At 45.1% G+C, this 21,018-nt stretch overlaps 1 long non-coding RNA gene across 1 annotated transcript in view; it reads left to right on the forward strand.

Annotated features, from left to right (window-relative positions):
* Positions 1–20,372, forward strand: part of LOC139073849 (uncharacterized) — a 61,653-nt gene extending 41,281 nt beyond the window's left edge. Inside the window, exon 2 of the long non-coding RNA XR_011522931.1 lies at positions 19,038–20,372. This is a non-coding gene — a long non-coding RNA (uncharacterized lncRNA). The remainder of the gene's footprint in view (positions 1–19,037) is intronic.
* The last annotated feature ends 646 nt before the right edge of the window (positions 20,373–21,018 follow it).

The following is a 21,018-nucleotide window of genomic DNA, read 5'->3' on the forward strand; positions in this document are numbered from 1 at the left end:
GGCAGGGACACTATCAACAGGCTGCCTTGCCCTTGTCTTCCAGCTGGATCAGCCAAGAAGGGGAGGAGAGGAAAGGGAGCCACGCCCTGCCTTACTGGGTTACCCCTGCTGGCTTCATCTCTCCACCAGAGTTCCCAGCTGCTCTTCAGATGCATCACTCTTTGCTGACTTCTTGTCCTGGGTGATGGCCCCTGCTGATTCCAGCCCCGGGGCACTGCATGATCCCCCACTATTTCCCTATGCTCTGCACTCCTTTATAAGTAGTTCTTTTAGTAAGCTCTCCTTAAATTACTCGATTTGAGCGTGCCATCTTCTCCTTCCAGAACCCTGCCTGATACAGAAGTAGTTACTAATATGACCCCCTTTTACAGGCAAGGGAACTGAAGCCTAGAGAGGTGAAGCAACTGGAGCCAAGGGCCACCCCTGGTAAGAGGCAGATAGGGATTCGATCCAGGTTTGTCTGATCTGAGCCAATGACTGATGACTGCACCTCAGCACTCTGTAAGGTCCCTTATGTGTTGGCATCTCTGACAAAGTCACCAATCACTCGTCAGCCACTGAACACTGTTCTTGAGGCCCACCCCACCACGCTCGGCCTCCTAAGAGGGGAGCTGTGCAGAACCACCTGCCTTCTCATTCCGTCCTCGCTGGGACAGAGGCAGGAGTCTGTATGGCGGATGATCTGGTCTTGGATGCAGACTGCATTGCAGTGCTAAGAAGCCACTGGAGAAATGACCGAGCCTGGCTTTATTGACAGTGTGTCCCCCTCAACTGAAGGACATGACATGGAAGGAGTGCTCCGTGGGAAGCAGGAAGTGCAGGGCTGCTCACCTTGTTCTGGAGTCATTCCTGAGAGCATCGGTTTACTTCCCGGAGGCTCAGGACTGCACTTCTTCGGAGCTGGGTCCCAGCAAACACAGGTGCATATGATTGAGAGGATGTGAGGCACTTCCCTGGTTTCTTGCATTTTCATTGTGCTCTCTTTCCCATTGATGCTCTGACACCAATGGGCGTTGTTTAGTGGTTAATATGCCTGACATTCAGTAAGCTCCCAATGTTGTTGAAGGAAAGAATGAATGGGTTAGGTGGTCCTACTTGGAGAGCGCTAGGAGAGCAGAAGACAGTGCTTACAAAAGTGTTTGAATCACTTGCCATCCGTCTCTCACAACACAGATTCAGGTCAGGGCCAAGAGGAGAAATTTGCTGGGAAACGAATAATGCCGGGAATACTTGCTGGGAAAATCACAAATCATGATAGCTGTCAATTTTGAGAATGTGATACATACCAGGCATTGTGCTGAGGTTTAACAGGCGTTATCTCACTTAATCTTTACCACCCTGTGAGGCTGATGGAATCATCCCCATTTTACACATGAGAAAGTTGAGGCTCAATGAGAAACATCCAGATTTACGTTTCTAATAAGTGATGGCGTTGGGATTAAAAGCCAGATCTGTCCTCAGACCTCAGAAGTTCAGCTAAATTATTGACAACTCTGGGTTGGATGTCTGGCATTTATGGTCTGCTAATCCGATCTTGGAGGTATGGTCCAGATGCTGCCCTAATGTCCCGTCATATGTGTAACCTTGCCACCCAAGGCTTGTCTCTCCCCATATGATTCCTTCTCACCCTGTCCCCCCTTTTCTGAGGCTTCTTTCTTGCCAGTTTCCTCTTCTCATTGTGAAACGGTCTTCTCTCTGTTGCTGCCTGTCCCAGGCCTTAGGCGAGAGGCAATGAAATTGATTCGCCAGTGTTTGCCCTGACCTGTCTGTCGCATCTCACCCCACACCAGGGACGGCTTTGCTTCTCAGCTTTATTAATCATTTCAATTTGACGTTGTGTGTGTTTTATGATCTTTACTTCCGCCCCCACTTTGCCTCCATTCAATTATGTTTACCTTTTAAAGCAACACTGGAAGGGAAAATCTATTTCTCCTGCCAGATGTTAAAAAAAAGTTGAAAAGAAAAACACTCCTTAGACACACACACTCAACACACACACACACACACACACACACACATTTCTGTCTCCAGCTTTCCTCTTTAACATACACAGATAAGTAAGAGAGATGAGCAAAACCCAGCTCCTTGTTTTTAATAATGAGCAGCAGGGATGTTGACCCGGGCTTTGAGGGCCTCTAAAGCAATGTGTCTCACGCTTTACTGTGCATATAAACCACCTGGGGTCAAGTGAAAATGCAGATCCTGATTCAGTAGGTCTGGGGTGGAACCCCAGATTGTGCATCTCATGCCGGGGTAACAAGGTCCTACTTTAAGTGAGGCTCCAACGTTTCCTTTCTCTTTACTTCCACGCCTCCATTTCTCTGTCTCTGATGTTTCTCCGTTCTCTGTCATTCAGGGAAGTGTGCCCTTCTTTCAGAAGCTCTTCTGGGCTTCCCAGCCATGCAACATCTCCCCCGAATACTGTGCCTAACTCAGTGGCATCGCTTTTGGGGCTGAGGGCCTTTTATGGTTTAGGTTGGAGTCTCCCTGCTAAGCCCTTCTGAGGATAACAGTTAGTTGTCACTGGCTGGGAGACAAAAGAAATGCATTTTCCTGGAGCCGGTTTTCCCCAAAACGCTAATGGTACCTTTATCTCTGGGTAATTAAAGCTCTGGCTGATGAATGCGTAATTATGCATAAGCCGGACTAAAATGATCGCCTTGGTCTTTCATCTTTTAGCTTACTTCATTTAGAGAGGTAACAGTCTCGGGCATGCTTCAGAGAATAGCTGTTTCGAGGTGTCTGAATTGGGTGGAGTCACTTGGGGGTGCCGGCCACCACCACAATGACTGTGGTGTGTCAAGACCAGAGCTGTCTCTGTCTCCGTGAAGTAGTGGCTTTTGGTGGCTGAAGGGGCATTGGGGAAGGCATGGCATTTGTCAGGATTTGCCAGATGGTGTGGAGGTTCAAGTTATGGCCCATGGATCTGGTCCAAGTCTGCCTCTGGATAAATGGGGTGACAGGGCTGTGCTCAGTCTCCGGCACCTGGGCCACCGGGCACTCCCTTGCCCCTCCCTGTTTGAGAATAGCCTCCTTCTTTCTGGCTGCCCTTGACCACAACTGTGTAGGTATCGCTTTCATGCTGTGACCATCCTATCCCAGGTTGGGATCAGGGCTGACTTCAGACTTCTCTTCTCCTGAGCAGGTGCTCGTGGAAGCAGGAAGAGTGTTCGGTAAACTGCTGGGTCTCAAAACCCCTGAGCAGAAAGAGGCTCAAAGAGCGATGGTAGAGCTCATGGGTTCTAGACACCAACCAAGCTCAGAGTCCTCCTCTCCCTGCCATGAGCTCTGCACCAGGGACAACTCGTTCAGTTCTTCTGAGCCTCAAGTTTCTCATGTGTGAAATGAGGAAGATTATTGTGCCAAACTCAAAGGATGATTTGAGTGAAATAAAGTATGTTTTGGCTTAGCACACGGTCTGGCTATTATTGTTGGTGTTCCTATGGTATGGGAAGCCCACTGTATGCTCCTTGGGTGCTATAGATCAATAGGAACTCTTTGTATCGCTGCCTCTGAGGGTTCTTTCCCTCCCTGACAGGTCCCCAAAAGCTGCCGTGAAGTCTGAGACCTCATGGGAGCCAAGACGCAGGTGTAATTAGACTGTTTCTTTAAAACGATTGGTTTACAATGAGCTCTCCTCTGATCTCCACAGGCAGAGAGCATTCATTTGAGGAGCAATTAGTTCTAAAAATGCATGATGAAATGGAAGAAATAATCTGAAGGCATTGAGGGATAACTAGAGTTTTGATGGGCAACCACTACCTGCCATGCTCTGTGCTGTGTATTTTCACAGATGTTAATTTATCTCCATCATGATCCCACGTGGTAGGTGTTAATGCTTAGACGGGTGGATCTTCCGGGTTATATCATCCATACAGGGCTCCCCTATCCCAGTGAAGACTTGGACACCTTTGTCTTCTTAGGCTGATTTTTTTGGCTCTTTTTTCCGTTTTTCAACTCACAGGTTTCTCCTTTCCCCATAAGATGTTCATTCTTCAATCCCCTAAAACTAGGGGACACTGTCACTGGAAGGTCAACAATAACCTACCTCTTCATCGTCAAAGTCGATGATCTTTTCTCATGTGGTTTTCTCTTTCTTTTCTGTCACATTTCACTGTTGATGGAAGCTCTTTCCTCAACTCTAAGATGATATCTCATACCGATTTACCTCCTCTCTCTTTATCAACACTTGTCTCTCTTTGCTGCCTCTTTGTCTCTCCTTGTACTTATGATTTTGGTCTGATTCCTATATCACGCTCCTTGAAAAACTCATCTAATGTCACAATTTCAGTTCTATCCTTTATGCTTACCCTTGTCTAAACTTGTATTTTCAGACTTTTCATCTAACAAACTACAGGCCTGGGTGCCCCAGCTGTGTCTCCCTAGACGTCTCCACCATCTCCAGCTCCACAAGTCTACAATAAACATCTCTGACCCTCTTTGATTTTTCTTTCCCTTTCTGATTTCTCTGTTTTTGCCCATTTATCACGGTCTTCAAGGAGAAATTTGTCACTTTTAACTGCTTTGTGTTCTGACCCTCAAAATCAACTTAGAATCCAAATTCTACGGCTGCAGCTCCTCGCCACTTGGTCCCATCCCCTCTGTGAGGCCCTGAACACCTCAAGCTTAGCTCATTGGAGTGACTTTCCAAACTCGTTTACCTCTTTCATCGATTCTGCAGACGGGGACACTCTACGCAACACAGCCAGAGTATTTATTCTTCTGGAAATGCCACTTTTATTATATTTGTCTGCCCAGAAAGCCTACAAAATAAGTGACACATGCCTTAACTTGACTTGAGAAGTTCTCCATGATGTCTCTTTCCAACCTGCTCTCCCGCTGATCGCCTACAGAAACTCGTGGCTCAGCTCAAATTAAACTATGATCTAATTAGGGTTAAGTTCAATTGCCAGTAACAGTATAGCCCCAAAGAACAGTGACTTAAACTACACACGAGCTTATTTCTCTCTCATTTTCGAAGACCAAGTACGGGCAGCCCAACTCTGCTCCATCAGGAGCTCAGAGACCCAGGCTCCTTCTCTCTTGTTGCTCTACTTTTTGTGACCTTCATTCTCAAGGTCACCCATGATATGCCATTTCAGATCCAACTATCAAATCCACAGTCCAGCCAGAAAGAAGGAGGAAGAAGTAGGGAGGGACACAGTTCTTTCCTTAAAGGACATTTTCTGGAGGTTGTATAGACGGCTTCCACTTAAATCTCATTGGTCAAAATTTAGTCACATGACCATATCTAGGTGCAAAGGAGGCTGGGAAATGTATGTTTTACTGTAGGAGACCGAGTTCATGCCAGGCTAAGATTCAGGGTTTTATTACTGAAACAAGGAGGTGGGAAAAGTTCTTGGGAACAACCACTCATCCTTGCTACAGCCAACCCTTTCTTCTCCTCACAAGCCATGGATATTTTTGCAATGACGCTATGGTGCATAATGGCCTCCCTTGCCTGACATACTCTAGTTATCTAAAGCCTGCTTGTCAGAGAAACATTCTGTCAGAGGGAGATGAGCAGTGACCTTGGAGTTGCACAGAACCAGGTTCGAATCCTAGTTTTACCACCTTCACTATGAGAACTTGAACTCACTTAATGTGTCTGAGCCTCAGTTTTCTCCTCTGTCAAATGGGGTAACAGAACTCCAGTTGGTTATTATTATGAGGCTCACATCAAGCTGTTTTGATTAAGCACATAGCACAGTATCTGGCATAGCCTATGTACTTGAAAAATGAAAGTTGCTTATCTCGTCAATAATCATGAGATTTACTATATTATCTTGAAAACCAACGCAAGTCCTTTACCTTTGGCAGAGAATTTCCTATCCATTCCAAATGAGGACAACCATTCCCTGCTTTAAACTCTCCAAATGATACAAATATTGTTTGAGACACTCATGTGAAAATGAATACAGGCTGCTTGCAACATCTTTATTTTAATTTTTATTTTGAAGCCTCAGAAAAGTTGAAAGAATAGTGTTTCGACTTTTCTTGAATTGTTACCTTAACTAATGATCTCTTCATGAACGCATGCCCAGTTTTCTCAACTAGCTGAACTCTCTCTTGAAGGCAATGACCATGTATTAAACAAGAAGCTTCCTTTGTTTTCGAACCTTAGCTTTTTGTATCCTCTTAGTATCTCTGATGCTGCTTAATAAAAACGTGCATTTCACTTCTTCCTGTCTTCTCCTGTCTTTGATGACTTCCATGGACATCCAAACAGCTGAAGGCAACAAGGAATGTGCAGCATAAGATTTTTAAGATTTCTCAAAATTGTCCACTATTGCGTTAAGGTGTGGTCCCCAGGCAGATGCGCCCGTGTCTTACTTCTTTGTACGTATCATAACTCCCAGTAGCATTCCCAAAACAAGAAAACAGTTGCTAAGTGAACGAATGGATAAATGAATGGCTATAGAGATCCAGCTTATGGTGAGTGGGGAGTGACTCAGACGCTTAGTGAGAGAGAACAGACTTGGCTCTACATGAATCCAGGGCTCTAAATGATGTCCTGCAAATAGCAAGCTCACCCAGAGGCAACAAATGGTCCCGAAGATGCTTTGTATGTGTCTCCCCATTTTCCTTAGGGAAGTATAAATCAACTAATTTCGATGCCAATTCCCTCTTCTAAGAGAACTGTATTACAATATAATTGTATACAATTATAACATATACTCCAAGATATAATATATACTCCAAGGCCCTGCGGAAGCTTGATTGATTATAATTGATGGTCTTTCTTTCATGGACACTGCAGGGGGTTAGGATGGCTGCCCAAAGGCAGTCAGAGAGGGCCAATCTTGGCAACTGATCTCCTTGGTGTGGTTGTGGTCCCATCCATTTCACGGTAGGTAGGAAGGACTATCTTAGGGGCTGGAGCAAATCCCACTCCAGTTGCATACTTGTAAATATTAAGTGAGAAAGCTCTGTGCAGTGTATTGGGTGCATTAAGGACCTCCACATTTCACAAAATCTCCGAGATAGGTATCATCATTCCATTTTACAAATGAGTTAACCTAGGGTAAAACATGTTTGTTTAACCTCAAAGTCCTTTTTTATTCTACTATGGAAGCCCCTCCATGAATATTTCATTAATAAAGAACATTTTCAGAAAACATAAAAATAGCGAGTCTGCTCTCGTGGGTCTGCGAGCAGGATGTGAAGATGCAATCGTATTCCTCTTCAATAATCTTCTGGTCATTTTTTCATGCCGTCTCTCCCTCCCTCGCTGCACTTCTGGAAAATAAACTTGACCCTAGATGTCAAGGAGAGTTTTTTTGCTTGCTCTTTGTCCAATCTCTTGAAAGTGAGAATTAACGTAGTCATTTTTTATTTAAAAAAATTATTTCTACTTTATGAAATGGCCTCTTCTCAAAAAATCACTGCTTGGCTTGAGCTAGTCATCACACTTGGGTGCCAGAAGACCAGCTTGCCCGAGAGAAAGCAAACTCTCACTGAGTCAGAAGCATTTGCATTCTCTCTTCTCCGTCTTTCTGGCACATGTGATATATATTTTATAGTCAGTAATATGCATGTACACCTATGACACACACACATAATAAACCGAACAGATAAAGTGCATTATTATGCCTTGTCTAGATCATCAAATAACGTACCGGCTGAACAAAGGCTTTTAGCAGAAAGATTGCAGAGTCTGTTCTCTTTTGTCTTGCCTTCCTCTCCTCTTTTCCTCCTCACCACCCACCGCCCTCCACCTGCCCCTCCTTCCCCGGCTCCAAGCACTCCATGTCAGGGCTACAAAGCATCACACTCCTCAACTGGTTTAATCTTGGCCGCTTTCTGGCATGCACACTATTAAGAGGAGCTTGTGGAGGGCGGTCATGACGACTAGATGGAGACTTTCCCTGGATAAAAGGTCCTTGCTTAGGATTATCTTGACTTCATTTGAGGTAATCCCACCGCCCCGTGGCTGGTTTTGCTGTTTGTTCTTGGGGCCGGGGTGGGGAGGAGGCAGGAGCAGGGAGAGGACCCTGCTGTGCTTAGCAAGGGCTCCATGGGGTCAACAGGAAGGCGAACAGCCATTATGGGAGTCAACTGGGGAGGGGTCCAAGAACTCTCCTCTCTGGAGGGTGGAGTTTGAGCAAGTCTCTGCTGAAGCCGCGTGGGTTAGGGAGAGGGTCTCGAATGCTTTTCCTCAGAAATCAAAATGAGGCCAAACCACTTGGACCACTCTGAGTTTGACCTTAACAACAGGCCCCAGTGCGCTAACGGGAGTGCCCGTGTCCTAAACGGGCAGTTTCCCTTTTGTTTTGGCACCTTTCATTTTTTTCTCCTCTTGCTGCCTCCAATTCCATCTAAAAGTGACGGGCATTTCTTTCACTTCTCAATTTCTTGCCCAGTTATATGATTATTTCCACTGATATTCAAATAGGTAAAGGCGACAATGCATAAGCATATTTAGATTTTAAAGCTCTCAAATGTCATTTGTCCTTCCTGCTAATGGGAAAGATGGGAGTCCCTTTTTGATAAGGATTTTAGAATTTGATGACAGGTTTCTCTTTCATGAAAAGTGTGTAGTGGTAACTACTTAATAGCGTTGGCATCAAACGCTGAGCGAATATCTGGCACTTGGTAAGCAGGCAACAGAGGGGATTCCTTGTGACGGATGAGAAGATGGAGAATGTGTCCCAGGGGACAATGTCATCCCAGAGACACCTCGCTGTGAATGGCCACTGAGAGCAAATGGGCTAATGGTTTCTAACCACGGCAGAACAGCAGCATTACCTGGCGGACTTCTTAAGTATAAGCATCCTGAGCTTCTGTTTGTTTTAGTTTAGTTTAGTTTGGTTTGGTTTTCAGTCAACTCTAGTGGTACTGCTCGGTGTGAGAAAGACGTGGGTCGATTAGAGGGGGAAGCGACCAGTGGCCGGGAGGTAAGAGACTGGAGATCCTACACAAGGGGTGAGATCTCTTCTCTGTTGGTAGCAAATAGAAAGGGAAAGGAAAGAATACACAAAAGAGACATTTCAAAGAAGAAAAGGCACATCTTAGTGACTTACTGTCCGTGGAAGTGGAAAGGAGAGGGGAAAAGTTCCGTGCTTTCAAAACTGAGCATAGGAGAGAATGGAAACGAGGGGTGGGGAATCGTGGAAAATGATTTGTTGACTGAAATAGGGGTATTGGGAAGGGAAAAGGGGTTGAGAGAAGATAATCTGGATATATTAAGATTCAGAGGAAAGTTTAGAGTCTAATGAAAATACCCAATAGGAATTTGGGGTGTGAGGGATGAAGCTCAGATAGAAGGTTAGAACTTGACTTATGAACATGGAAACCATCTCTCCATAGGTCATAATTAAAGCTCCAAGAATGAGAGAGCTCTCCTAGGGCTGGAGAGAAGAAAAATCACATTACTGAGCTAATACTTTATACTTAAAATGTAAGCAATTTGTCATTAGAAGCAACAGAGGAAAAACAAAAAAATGAAAACAAAAACAAAAAACCCCGTGAAGAGCTCTTATTGTGACCGCACACAGTGTGTCCACCTGGTACCCAATGTGAGAAAACAAGGTCAGCGTCTCTCATAAACTCTATGGCCTCCCATGGCCATACAGATGGCCTTGAATGTGGCTACATTAGGCCTGTTTTCTCTTGATGTAGAGCCAGGTTTGAATGTCCAACATCCTCCTCAATGCAGGACATCTGGCATACTCATCAAATTTCCTCTTTGATGTCTTTCCTCGAAATATGCTATCCTAATTTCTGCCCTTTCCCTCAAAATCCTGGGGTTTGAGACCCTCACTCTGAATGTATTTGCAGATGCCTTTAACTCATGGCCCTTGTACGCAGAACCACTAAATGTCTATTCCAGTCCAGGTTTACGTTCTAGTCGAAGGGGCTTCAAAGCAGAAGAGGTGCACAGGTGTTCTATTTCCAGACACTAATCATTTAATTTCTCTCCATTTCCTCATTTGGTATAAAGGGCGTTGGACTGGATCTTTCAAGTCTGTCCATCACAATCTCTTTGACAGCGCTGCTATTATTTGTTTCTTCACATCTGATTTATCTTTGCATCTCCATGCCCATTATCCATATTGCATACTCAATAAATGTTTGTTGAATGAATAATTGAGGTATTGGGGTACAAAGGCCAGAGTAAAGTAGAATCTGGTTTACTCCTGAACCCTGACTGTACCTCCTTCCTTCTCTGGTAGCTCACGGTTTCTCAAAACCTGTTCCTCAATGTTCTCGCTCTATGGGATCAAATATCACTATTAAATTAAAAAGCAGTAGAATCTGTTTGTGTGTGTGTGTTATTTCCCACAGGGAATCTTGTGTTCTACTTACTTTGGGAAATTCTATGTTCAAAACAGTGATGAGAGAGGCTCTCTTCCCTGCAGGACTTCTCAGAGCCTTTCTTGCACTAATGTATATTGTGAATTGCTAGAACCAATATTGAATAGACAGCGTTTCCCGGCTATATTTGGATACAGAAACCACTCTCCACCCTTTTTTAAAGACTATTTTGAGGACCTACTGTTCTGCATATTCTGCTTTGGGCATCACTCACCAGTCGCTCTGATACAGAATTGCAAGAAAAAAGATATTTGTACACTAGAGTTGAGATATAACAACTAGAGTTGCTACATTAATTAAGTTCTTTCAGCATCCCAAATTTCAGATATTTTTTTCCCAAAAGTGGAATTTGAGAGAAGAAACTATGAAATAGGCATTTCATGTTCCGTAAGATCAGGATATTTCAAGGAAAGCCTTGAGAATATCCATACAGATTTTTGAAGCATGTTTCATTCCATTCAAAACAGCGTTTGCACTGCAGGTCTGAGGCTCCTGTAAAGAGAAGTCAAATCAAACCCCGGCACGCCCTGGTGCCGTAAAATTACTCATGAGAAACTTGTTGTCAATTACCAGCGTCAAATAATAGGGCGTTTTTTTCGCTCTTTATTTAAAATACCACTTCTCAGCCAAGCAGTCATCAGAGTGCCGGCCAGGCCCGGATGTGTTGCTTCCCAGCAGGGTTGGACAGGTTGCTGGGGCTCACCCAATGGGTGGATTTATGGGTTAGCTGGCATCCTGGGCGACACAAGGCAGTCTCGTGAGGAGCTGCCGGAGGAGAGCGCCTGTGCTTATGGCTGGACCTGTTGTCTTTCCTGAGATGGTACCAACCTCTCAGCCCCGCGGTGGTTGTCTGCACCCCTGAAGATGTCCGTTCTGACTTTGATAGGGTTTCTGTGAGCATGCTGGCATGCCTTCCCCGTGCTGCCTATTGCTGCCTCCTCACAGTCGAGATGAATGGAGAGCTCCCACAGCCACTGGGAAGCTGCCATCTTGATCTCCGGGGGAAGTGTTCCTTTACTGTACTCTCAGGATGAATGGGAAGGGAACGAATGCCTTGGCAGTTGAATTGGGGTTTGTACACAGCTCCAGACAGCAAAAGGGAGTGTCTCAATAAATCACCACATTATAACATTTATAACACCCCCAAATCATTGGTTCTCAACCAGCAAGAAGCGTTAACTAGGACACCCAAGTTATGATGTTGGCTATTTTCTTTTTTGTGTTGTTTTGCTGAGGAAGATTGGCCCTGAGCTAACATCCACTGCCAATCTTCCTCTTTTTGCTTGAAGAAGATTTGCCCTGAGCTAACATCTGTGCCAATCTTCCTCTATTTTGTATGTGGGATGCTGTCACAGCATGGCTGACAAGTGGGTAGGTCTGCACCTGGGATCAGAACCCACAAACCTGGGCTGCTGAAGTGCAGTGCCTCGAACTTAACCACTAGGCCACGTAGCCAGCTTGGCTATTTTATTAACTAGCCATTTGAGCATTATTTCACCTCTTGGGTCTTGATGTTCTGAGCTAAGTAATATCAACATATTATTTTTAGTAATATTTAATATAATAATATTGACATAATATTTACAAAACATCTTCTGGCACTGGGAACTTTTACTCATATTCTATAAGTATGATGCTTACAACAAAACTGTGTGTTAAGCGTTATCATTTATGTCATGCACAATAGAGAAATGGGGCTCAGAGAGTTAGAGTGACTTGCCCAAGGTCGCTCAGTGAGTGAAAGACAGATTCAGGAACTAAACACAAGTCTCTGACTCCAAATTTTGCATCTTCTTCATCATCGTACTGAGGAAATTGAACTTGACGATCAGCAGGTCCTCTCAGCTTCTGACATCATCTTACTGGAGGATTCAGGACCTGTTTGGATCCTGTCTCCTACACATGGCAATTGTGGAGTCTAGAATTCAGGAGGGCCATAGGAGGCCATCTCAGCCTTTTATCTAGATAATAAGTGGAGGGGGAGTTCCTCTTCTAATGCACTCCTGGATCATTTGGTCTCGTTTTTAATCAGCCTCACAATCGATGAGGTATTCTTCCCGGAACATTTCCTCTACTCTCCCCTGCTACAGCTCAAAACGATTTTTTAAAATTTTTATTTCTTTTTCCTCAATCAGAGCTTAATTACACAGGTCATTAGCTCAGTGGATGCTATCTACTTTTCATCAAGGACTGGGGGGCGTAAACTTCAACAGCCGGTATTGATTCCCCCACCTTTGATAAGACTTACTTTTCTCTTACTTTTCTCGTGTGTGGTTTCTATCTGAATTCTTCATCCCCTCCCTCCTTTTCAAGGCTGCAGACGTCCGCAGGTCAAACACTGACATGGCTGCCACGTCATACTATTTGCTTAGCTGCATCAGCTCCCTTGGGATCTCTCCCTTCATACTTTCTGACTCTCCCCTCTAGCTCTCTGAGTTGTCTATCAACTTTTAACCTTCCATTTGCATCTACCGTTTTCCCTCTTCCTGTCTTGGTGTCAGTTCCCAAGCCTACGTGCTGAGAAGAAAAGTGAATAAGTTAAGAGTCTGAAATCTGATGCCCAACTAACCTGTCTAATCCTGTCCCCTGGTATAGCAGGGCTGAAATACCTGCACCACAGGGCAATAACCACAGGATGTGAAAAGGGAAGAGGGGGAGATGGGCACCCTCTCTTTCTCATTCATTCTGACAAGTGCTTGCCAACACCTACAAGGGTACCTTTAAGGTCAAGATGCCAAGGCAGTTCCAGATTATTATTGTTCCCTTTAGTATATCTTGGGATGATCACTTATTCTCCTTGGAAAAGGAATGGTCAAGATGGCACAAGTTAAGCAGAACCTTATGTTCTGGAAGGAGAGGAAGAACTCAAGCTTCAGTGACATGGATTGCCATCTTGGACATACCCTCAATATGAGATATGTGACCATGAACAAGACCCTTACCCTTGCTGTCCACTTTATCACTTGAAACCTATAGACAACAACATCCTCAATGGGTCTCATAGACTGCGAAGTCAAAAATGTTAGAGACGTGAAAGGGCTTTGAAATGATACACACATCATACGAATGTGTGGGATAGTCACTTGTCTTGCAAGCGTCGCTTTTGTTGGTGGAATTCTTCAAAGGGAAGTATCAAATTCCCATGGGCTTTCCCCGTTGGCTATATTCTTTGTGGTTGATTGAAAAAGGCCAACCAATTTTGATTTATTTTTGTCTATTTTGTGTAATCTATTCAGATCTGTGTATAGATGTGAGAATGATCTGTCACTCACTGATTACAGGGTTTATTTGAATGATCTGGCTGGCTAAGTGAGCATCACCTCTTGCTTGCTGTCATTTTCCAGCAACATAATACATATAACACAAAAGGCAAAGCTTCCAGGGCTCTTTTAGCTATTAACTTTGCTTGTATTTCATGTCATCATGAGGAGGAGTTCAAGGCAGGCTTTGTTCATAGAGAGAAGACCCTGTAAAACCACCTCTCAATTATCAGTTTGCAGGGAGAGAAACTGAGGAAAGATCGTGTCACCAGCAATCTCTAGTTGTAACTGTCACCATCCAACCCTCACGGGTAAGTTTCATCCACTCATAATATATTCTTATTATATAAGAAAGTCTCTGGAATCAAATACATTCTAGTACGATAATTCTAGGACTATTGTTTTCAAAAGAAACAAAATCTAAGCAATGCTATTAGGCGGAATGTATTTTCCTCATATAAGACCAAGTGGGATATCGCTAAGAAACTAACAATGATGCTGGCTTTGATGCGGAGGGCTTTCTTAGGTCACTTGTCAGTATATCAGCTGCAGCTTTCTACTGAAGAAGGTGTAATGCAAACTTGAGCTCCCACCTTCTTCCAACTCTTGGGACTCATTTCTTACGGAGTTTCCAAACACACGTAGATGAGATTCTCCATTAGCATCTAGTAGAATGCCAAACTTGCAGGACATAAGTGGGGAATGAGGGGAAGGGTGGATTTCTTGAGGAAAAAGAATGGGGTGCATACTGGAGTGGATCACGGGAGGATAAGGAGAATGATGACCCCTCACTGGTCATCAAGGAAAACCCCTGTGAGAGGGAACCAAGGACCATATACCACGCGGGCTATTCACGGTTGCAGTTTCCATGCTGTATCCTTCTTATTCAGTCCACGTTCCCCTCTCATCACCTCTTTTTTCCATTTGCATGGCTAATATGTGATCGAGGGCTTCACAAGAACATAAATGTGAACCGAAGCAACTCTAAATAGGGAGGGAAGCAGTTGCAAAATAAAGTACATTTAGTTCATCTCAAAATTAAATATAAGTACCTCTTTATAGATTGTGTTAGTGAAATTCTGTTCAGGTGGATAGTCAAGAGTAGCTTTTAATTCCCCCAGTATGAAAAGGAGGTGTGTTTCTCGGTCTTTTGTTTCTACATGGTTCAGCCAAGATTTGCTAAGAAATCGGAAGCGACTGGGACCAACGCCCTTGCCTTTTCCGTGGGTCTCTGAGCTCTGCCCAAGTCATGAGCTGGGCTTCAGTGGCTTATCCACAGGCTTCTTTCCTTCATCTGAGAGGACGGGATGGGTCGAGCTGGTTGTTGCCAGCTTCTTGACAGCATTCCCAGATAGGCGTGATGTCCCTGCCAGGTGGTTGGAACAGGAAGAATTTCGAGGGAGGAGTTCAGGTTGGATCTCGTTCTCATCACTAATTAAACTCAGGAGGTAATGGGTTACTAATTTGTTGGTTCCTTTTATCATGTTACTGCCTTCTGAGGACCTGGGGGATGAGGAGGTTACGTTATTCTGGCTCCCATCTGATTGGGGCATAGGGGTCTGTCAATGGTCTCCAAAGTCATCTCCCCTTGGTTCTCTTTCTCTGATCTACAACTCTGGATAAGAGAGGTCAGAAGGTCCTTTCATCCTGGGCCCCTAACCATTGGAAATACAGGCCAAGCTGAACCAAGCAGAAGAGAGAATTTCAGCTCATTGGGCCACAGTTCCCTTCCCTAAGGGAAATTCATAATTCATGACCATCAACCCACTTGCCAGTCAGCTTCGCAGGAAGTGGGACCAGGTGGGAGAAAAATGCTGACTCTTATTTTTTTCGAATATGCTAGGGTGGAAAGTCCGAGCACAGGGCTTGGCATCAGAAGATTGGAGTTTGAATCTGGACACTGTCATATAAATCTGGGGAAGTCATCTGAATTTTCTGAAACTCGATTTCTTTATCTGTAAAATCGGAGTAATAATACCTCCTATTGCCTACTTCAGAGGGTTGTTGGAGGGAGGAAAATTAAAATGAAATATTGTTTGTGGAAGGACAATAGAAAGCACAAAGTGCAAAGCATAGTGGGATGTGATAATTGCTCAAGGAATAAGAAGGGAAAACATGTTATAACTTATAAACTTAATCTAAAGAAAAGATGCACCACCTCCGACTCACTCCCGAATACACCCTCCCATCTGAGACAACCCTCTGAGCACTTTTGCTGGAAATTTCGAGTATTGAGTCACGAGAATAACAGATTTGTTCTTGGTTTAACACTTCTACCCCTACCTGCCATACAGAGATAGCCTTGGTTTTTGGTGACTTTACAGGGACTTGGCTGTTTCTAAAGCATGTCAGTCTCACTCTTTCATTCTTTGCTTTAAGAGCTTTAAATGCCGGCACCACAACGTGAGTGGTTTCCTACAGCAAGTTTTCCAGAAGCTCACGGCCCCAGTAGTGACTGCTGTGGAAATGGAGGCAGATCCCAACAGGCTGATGAGCGGGCAGGTCCGGCACCAGCCACAGGGAAGAACCTCAGGCCAGCTGCCAAGTTTCAGCCAGGAGGGAACATCTCTCCTGGAGTTTATAACCCTGCAAAGGAGGGAGTCAGTAATGAAAAGCTGTACCACACCCTTAATACCACAACATTACTCATGAACACCTTGCTGTTAATTAACAGCGGTAAATACCACAGTTATTTCATTTTGCTTACCACTCTCTCAGAGAGCAACACTGAGACACTGGCAGCGGGATGGAGGGGGTAGTTCATCCTCACAAATTTTCGGAGGGCTTGCTGAGACCGGAGCTCCAGCACTGCTGATGGGTCTCTCATTAAGGGACAGACTGAATCCTAGTTTTGTTGCCCACACTCTTGCACCAAATGTAGGGTATGTAGCCATGACTTCTCTGGAAAGTTCAAGTTGGGACCTGTTGATTTTTGAACACTCCAGCAAGTACTTATTTGATATAAACAAGTCTCCAATCGCCTCTGAGCCTCCCAGCTTCCTGAAAGGGCCTCTGGAGTGATGGGGTGGCTCTGACCCGCTGTTGACATATGGTCCCCCCCATTGCCCACAACCTGGAAGGTCTGACTTAGGGAGCATTTTCCAGCTCTCTACAACAACTCTTTTTTCCCCATATAGACATGCCCCCATTGAATGTTCAAATTTGACGTGGCATGTAACAGTCTTTTTTCATTTTTTTTTGATCCAAAACACATGGATTGAGGACTTCTTCATGCCAGATCCTGGAGAAACAAAGATGACTAGGACAAGATCCTGGCCTTCAAGAACTCATGATCAAGCAGGGAAGACAGATGGGTCACAAGTTCAACCACAGTGTTAAATGGTGCATGCAGTGATGGTGGAGGTTGAGGGTGTGATGGTAAACCATGGGGGAAAGCAATCATTTTGGGGGGTGAGAGATAAAATGAAAATTAAGTTTTGAAGGTTGAATAGGAGTTTTCCTGGAAGAAAAATTTCGGCATTCCAGGGAAACAGAATTGAGTACAAAGATCTCAAAGGCAAGGGGAGAAAAGCCTGTTCCATACGGTGACAACAAGTAAATGGTAATTGCTTGTCCCAGATGGGACTTTTCCCATGAACTTATCTGGATTCCTGATTCTTGCTTCCCTGGAGAAATGCCACGAGATTCGCTGTGTACACATATTCTGCATATGTGAGCATGTTTATACTAACATGCTATGCATCCTTAAAGCATTCTTGTATCACACTGCAGCAATACTGACCTTTCTTAATGTTCTGTTTCCTCCTCCTCACTTCCAAATATGGGGCTTAATCTTCACGCAGCCCCTACAATCTCATTCATCCCAGGGCCATTGCCTCTGAAAGTAACGAATTCAAATCCTTCTCTTTCAAAATTTACCCCTGTTCCCCCTTTTGAACTGATGTCTGGGAGTAGGGTTGCAGGAGAGAAGTGAGGCGCATTGCTTTTTCTCCAGCCCACAAGCCATTTCTCTCCATTCCTCTCCCACAGGGTGATTGTCTGGGTCTTCCAGTGGCTGTTTCTCCTATTCTGTGGGTCTCCAATTACAGCCTCAGCCTTATGTCTCACCTGCATGTTCCATGCGCACTGCGGGTGTCCTCGGTGAGGTCAACATGATGAGCATAAGGGTGGGGAGAGTCCCTGGCATGAGTCTGATGGGACTCCAAAGTTCCATGAAGTGTTTCTGATTCAGTTATTCACTCAATCACACTGTCACTCACCCACTGGGCTCCAGGCCAAGTGCTAGGTGCTGGGGTTGCCACACAGGACAAGGCAAGTGGTACCTGCCTCCATGAACCTTGTACTCACAGGATCCTGACCTGGAGCGCTGCAGTCGTGGCCACCAGTCAGGTTCAGATTTCGGGGTCTGGGCACCCGGCTACCTTCCAAGAAGGGCACTATACTGGAAAACTACATGTCCCTTTTGGGGGGCTTAAGAAGCCACCATTGACCTGGAGCATCCACAGCTCCCAATAAATGTCAAGGCAGCCTCTAGACTGGCCTGTAGATTCTGAGGCACAGGGGTGCTGAGGAGAGGCTGGCCCAGAGGGTTTTCGATGCTTTGGCTCCAAGTGGCTTTAGAGTGAATATTTTATTTAGGCAAGAGATCTGGAAATCCAATAAGCATCTGATTCATCCACAGAGAAAATGCATTTCACACGCCTTCACCCACTGGCCTTTGAAACTGCAGATGTCTAAGTCCCAACAGCAGTTTTGGGAAAGGGGCGTATGAAATGAGCAAACAGCCTTCCAGCAGGCTGGTTGTCCAGTCATAGGATTGGGGTTCTGCGTGTGTGGATATCTGCCACCAGCTTGTGACCCTAAGCTTCTTAGAGCCTCTAATCTCTACTCTCTATTTGGGGCAAGGGTTTCTGTTTTGCTCACTGTCACACCTCCAGTGCCTAGGAGAGTGCCTGCGACATAGTGAGTGCTCAATAAATTTTTGTGGGGTGAGTGGTTGAACGTTCATTTTGACCCAGACACAACCACCCAGCTGCCAACACCTTGTGAAAACGAAGGCGAGGTGCTGGTTCTTCTCTGGCTTAATAACAGTCTGCAGGAACTGTTGTCTTTTATATGCCTGCTTAGCTCATTGTGAAGCCCCAATAAATATTAATTGATGGACAAGAAGCTCCGGGGTTTGGCTCCAGCCGGATCCAAGTACTATTTTTTGGGGAAGTTTATAAGAGCAGGGGAATGTAGGATGTCATGTCATGAGTCTGGAAACTCTCAGGACCCCCTCCCTCCCTCCCATACCCAAAGTCTGGGAGAAATGGGTGGGGTCCTAAGGGAAGCACCTAATTATATTCATGGGTTATATAATTACACTTTCAGGTTCTCACTGGTGGTGGGTTTTAAAGGAGCTTTGAGTAATTTCAATTTCCAAATGCTTTGTTTTCCTGGGCTTTGTTTTATTCAGCCTTTACTCATCACCCTTGATCTTTTTCTGGTGTTTTCTAGGGGGAGTTATCTGAACGCCAGCTGATGTTACCTAGATGGGCTCCCGCAGTGAGCGGTATCTACACAAGACAAAACGGAGATCTGGAGAGACTGTCTAACTTGCCAATGTTTTAACAACAGAACCCGAATATTCTGAATCAAGCCCATGCTCCTCGGGCTCTTCAAGGACTTTTCATGGTAGGACTTCACGATGCGCTAAAATAGTGGCTCTCACAGTCCTTGTCCCCAGACCAGCAACCTCAACAACACCTGGGAACTTGCTAGAAAGGCAAATTCGTGGGTCCCACCCCAAAACTCCCAGAAACTCTAGGGTGGGGCCCAGCAATCTGTGTTTTAACAAGCCCTCCAGGGGATTCTGATGCATGGTAACATTTGCAAATCAGTGCTCTAGACTCTAGAGTCTAGAACAACAATTCCGAGGCATGGGTGACTGCATGACAATCATCTGCCTGGCTGCCACCCTAAACCGACTAAATGGGAATTCCCCAAGAGTGGAGCCCAAGCATGAGATTATGGTTTCATTCTTTTAAGCTCCACAGGGGTTCAAATGATGCATGCTCATGGCTGATAGCCAGTGAACGAGACTAACACCCTTTGCATTAGGCACATGTTGAGGTTGTTCCCATGAACAAAACACTACAGAGAAGGCAGTGGTAGGGAGAAAGGTGTCGGCCTCACAGATCCTGCCCAAGAACGTAACCAGCTCCTGCACATGGACCACATTTCCCCCCAGTACCTGATTGCAGCCAGTGATGCTGCCTCTGCGCATGCAAAGGCTGTGATTCAGGGACCTGTGTGGGAGGGCATCATGCCACGGTTTCATGAGCAACTGAAATGGCTCTTGTGATGTCTCAATTTGGGGAAAGAAGCCTGTTTGAATCTGTAGCCATGGCAGGAAAAGACTGATGTAGAGAGAGACAAGAGGTCACCAAGTCAGAAGCTCAGCCCAGTTTCCACTGATATTCAGCCTTGCATGGCGTGTCTTCCGATTCTCCTCATTGGTTGGGCCGGTGGTTCTCCAACTGTGGTGTGTAGCAGGCTCTCCTGGAGAGCTCAGGGGCCCAGGCTCACGGAAGTGAGAGAAGGCCTGGGCCTCTGCATTTTTACCAAGATCCCCAGGGATTCTGACACCAAGCAAAATTGAAGACCCATTGCTGTAGGCCAGGGGCTGGCATGCTTTTTCTGTGACGAGCCAGATAATACATATTTTAAGCTTTGTAGACCATGTGGTCTCTGTTGCAACTACTCAACAATGCCATTGTAGCAAGAAAGCTGCCATGACTATCAGTGAATGAACGTAGCTATGTTTCAATAAAACTTTATTTAAAAAAAAAATCAGGTGGTGGTCCATTTGGCCCATGCTCTGGGTAAGACATCTTGACCCTCACGGCACGTTAGAATCACTGGGAGAGCTGTTTTTTGTTTAATTAATGCCTGAATCCTACTCCCGAAGAAAGACTTGGATTCAATTCTTCTGAGATGGAGTAGAAGCTTTTCTTTTCTTTTTTTAACCCCCTCTGGTTCCAGTGTGCAGCTAGGATTGAGCATCACTACTTTAGATACTCATTTAATAAGTAACCTTTCACCCGCCATGTCCTTAGAACTTTAAAATATGAGTCAGACCGTGTTAGTCCTTCATACAGCACCCTCCGGTGTTCTCCATATCACTCACGACAAAATCCACATCCTTGTCATGTCTGCGGAGTCCTTCAAGATCTTGCCCCTTGCTACCTCTTTGCCCTTGTCTTCTGCTGCCGTGTTGCTTGTTTCCTCTGCTCCATCCCGCTGGCCTCCTTGCTGGACCTGGAACGTTTCAAACGCTCTCCTGGGTTAAGGTCTTTGCCCCTGCAGTCTTCTACCACAAAGGCCCCTGTTGCAGTCATCTGTCGCTGTGTTACAAACTGTCCCAACACTCAGCAGCTTAAAACAGCAACAAGTATTTATTTTGTTCAGGAATCTGCAAATTATGCAGAGCTTGGCA

Source organism: Equus przewalskii, chromosome 10 (genome assembly GCF_037783145.1).
Source record: "Equus przewalskii isolate Varuska chromosome 10, EquPr2, whole genome shotgun sequence".
Classification (NCBI taxonomy): domain Eukaryota; kingdom Metazoa; phylum Chordata; class Mammalia; order Perissodactyla; family Equidae; genus Equus; species Equus przewalskii.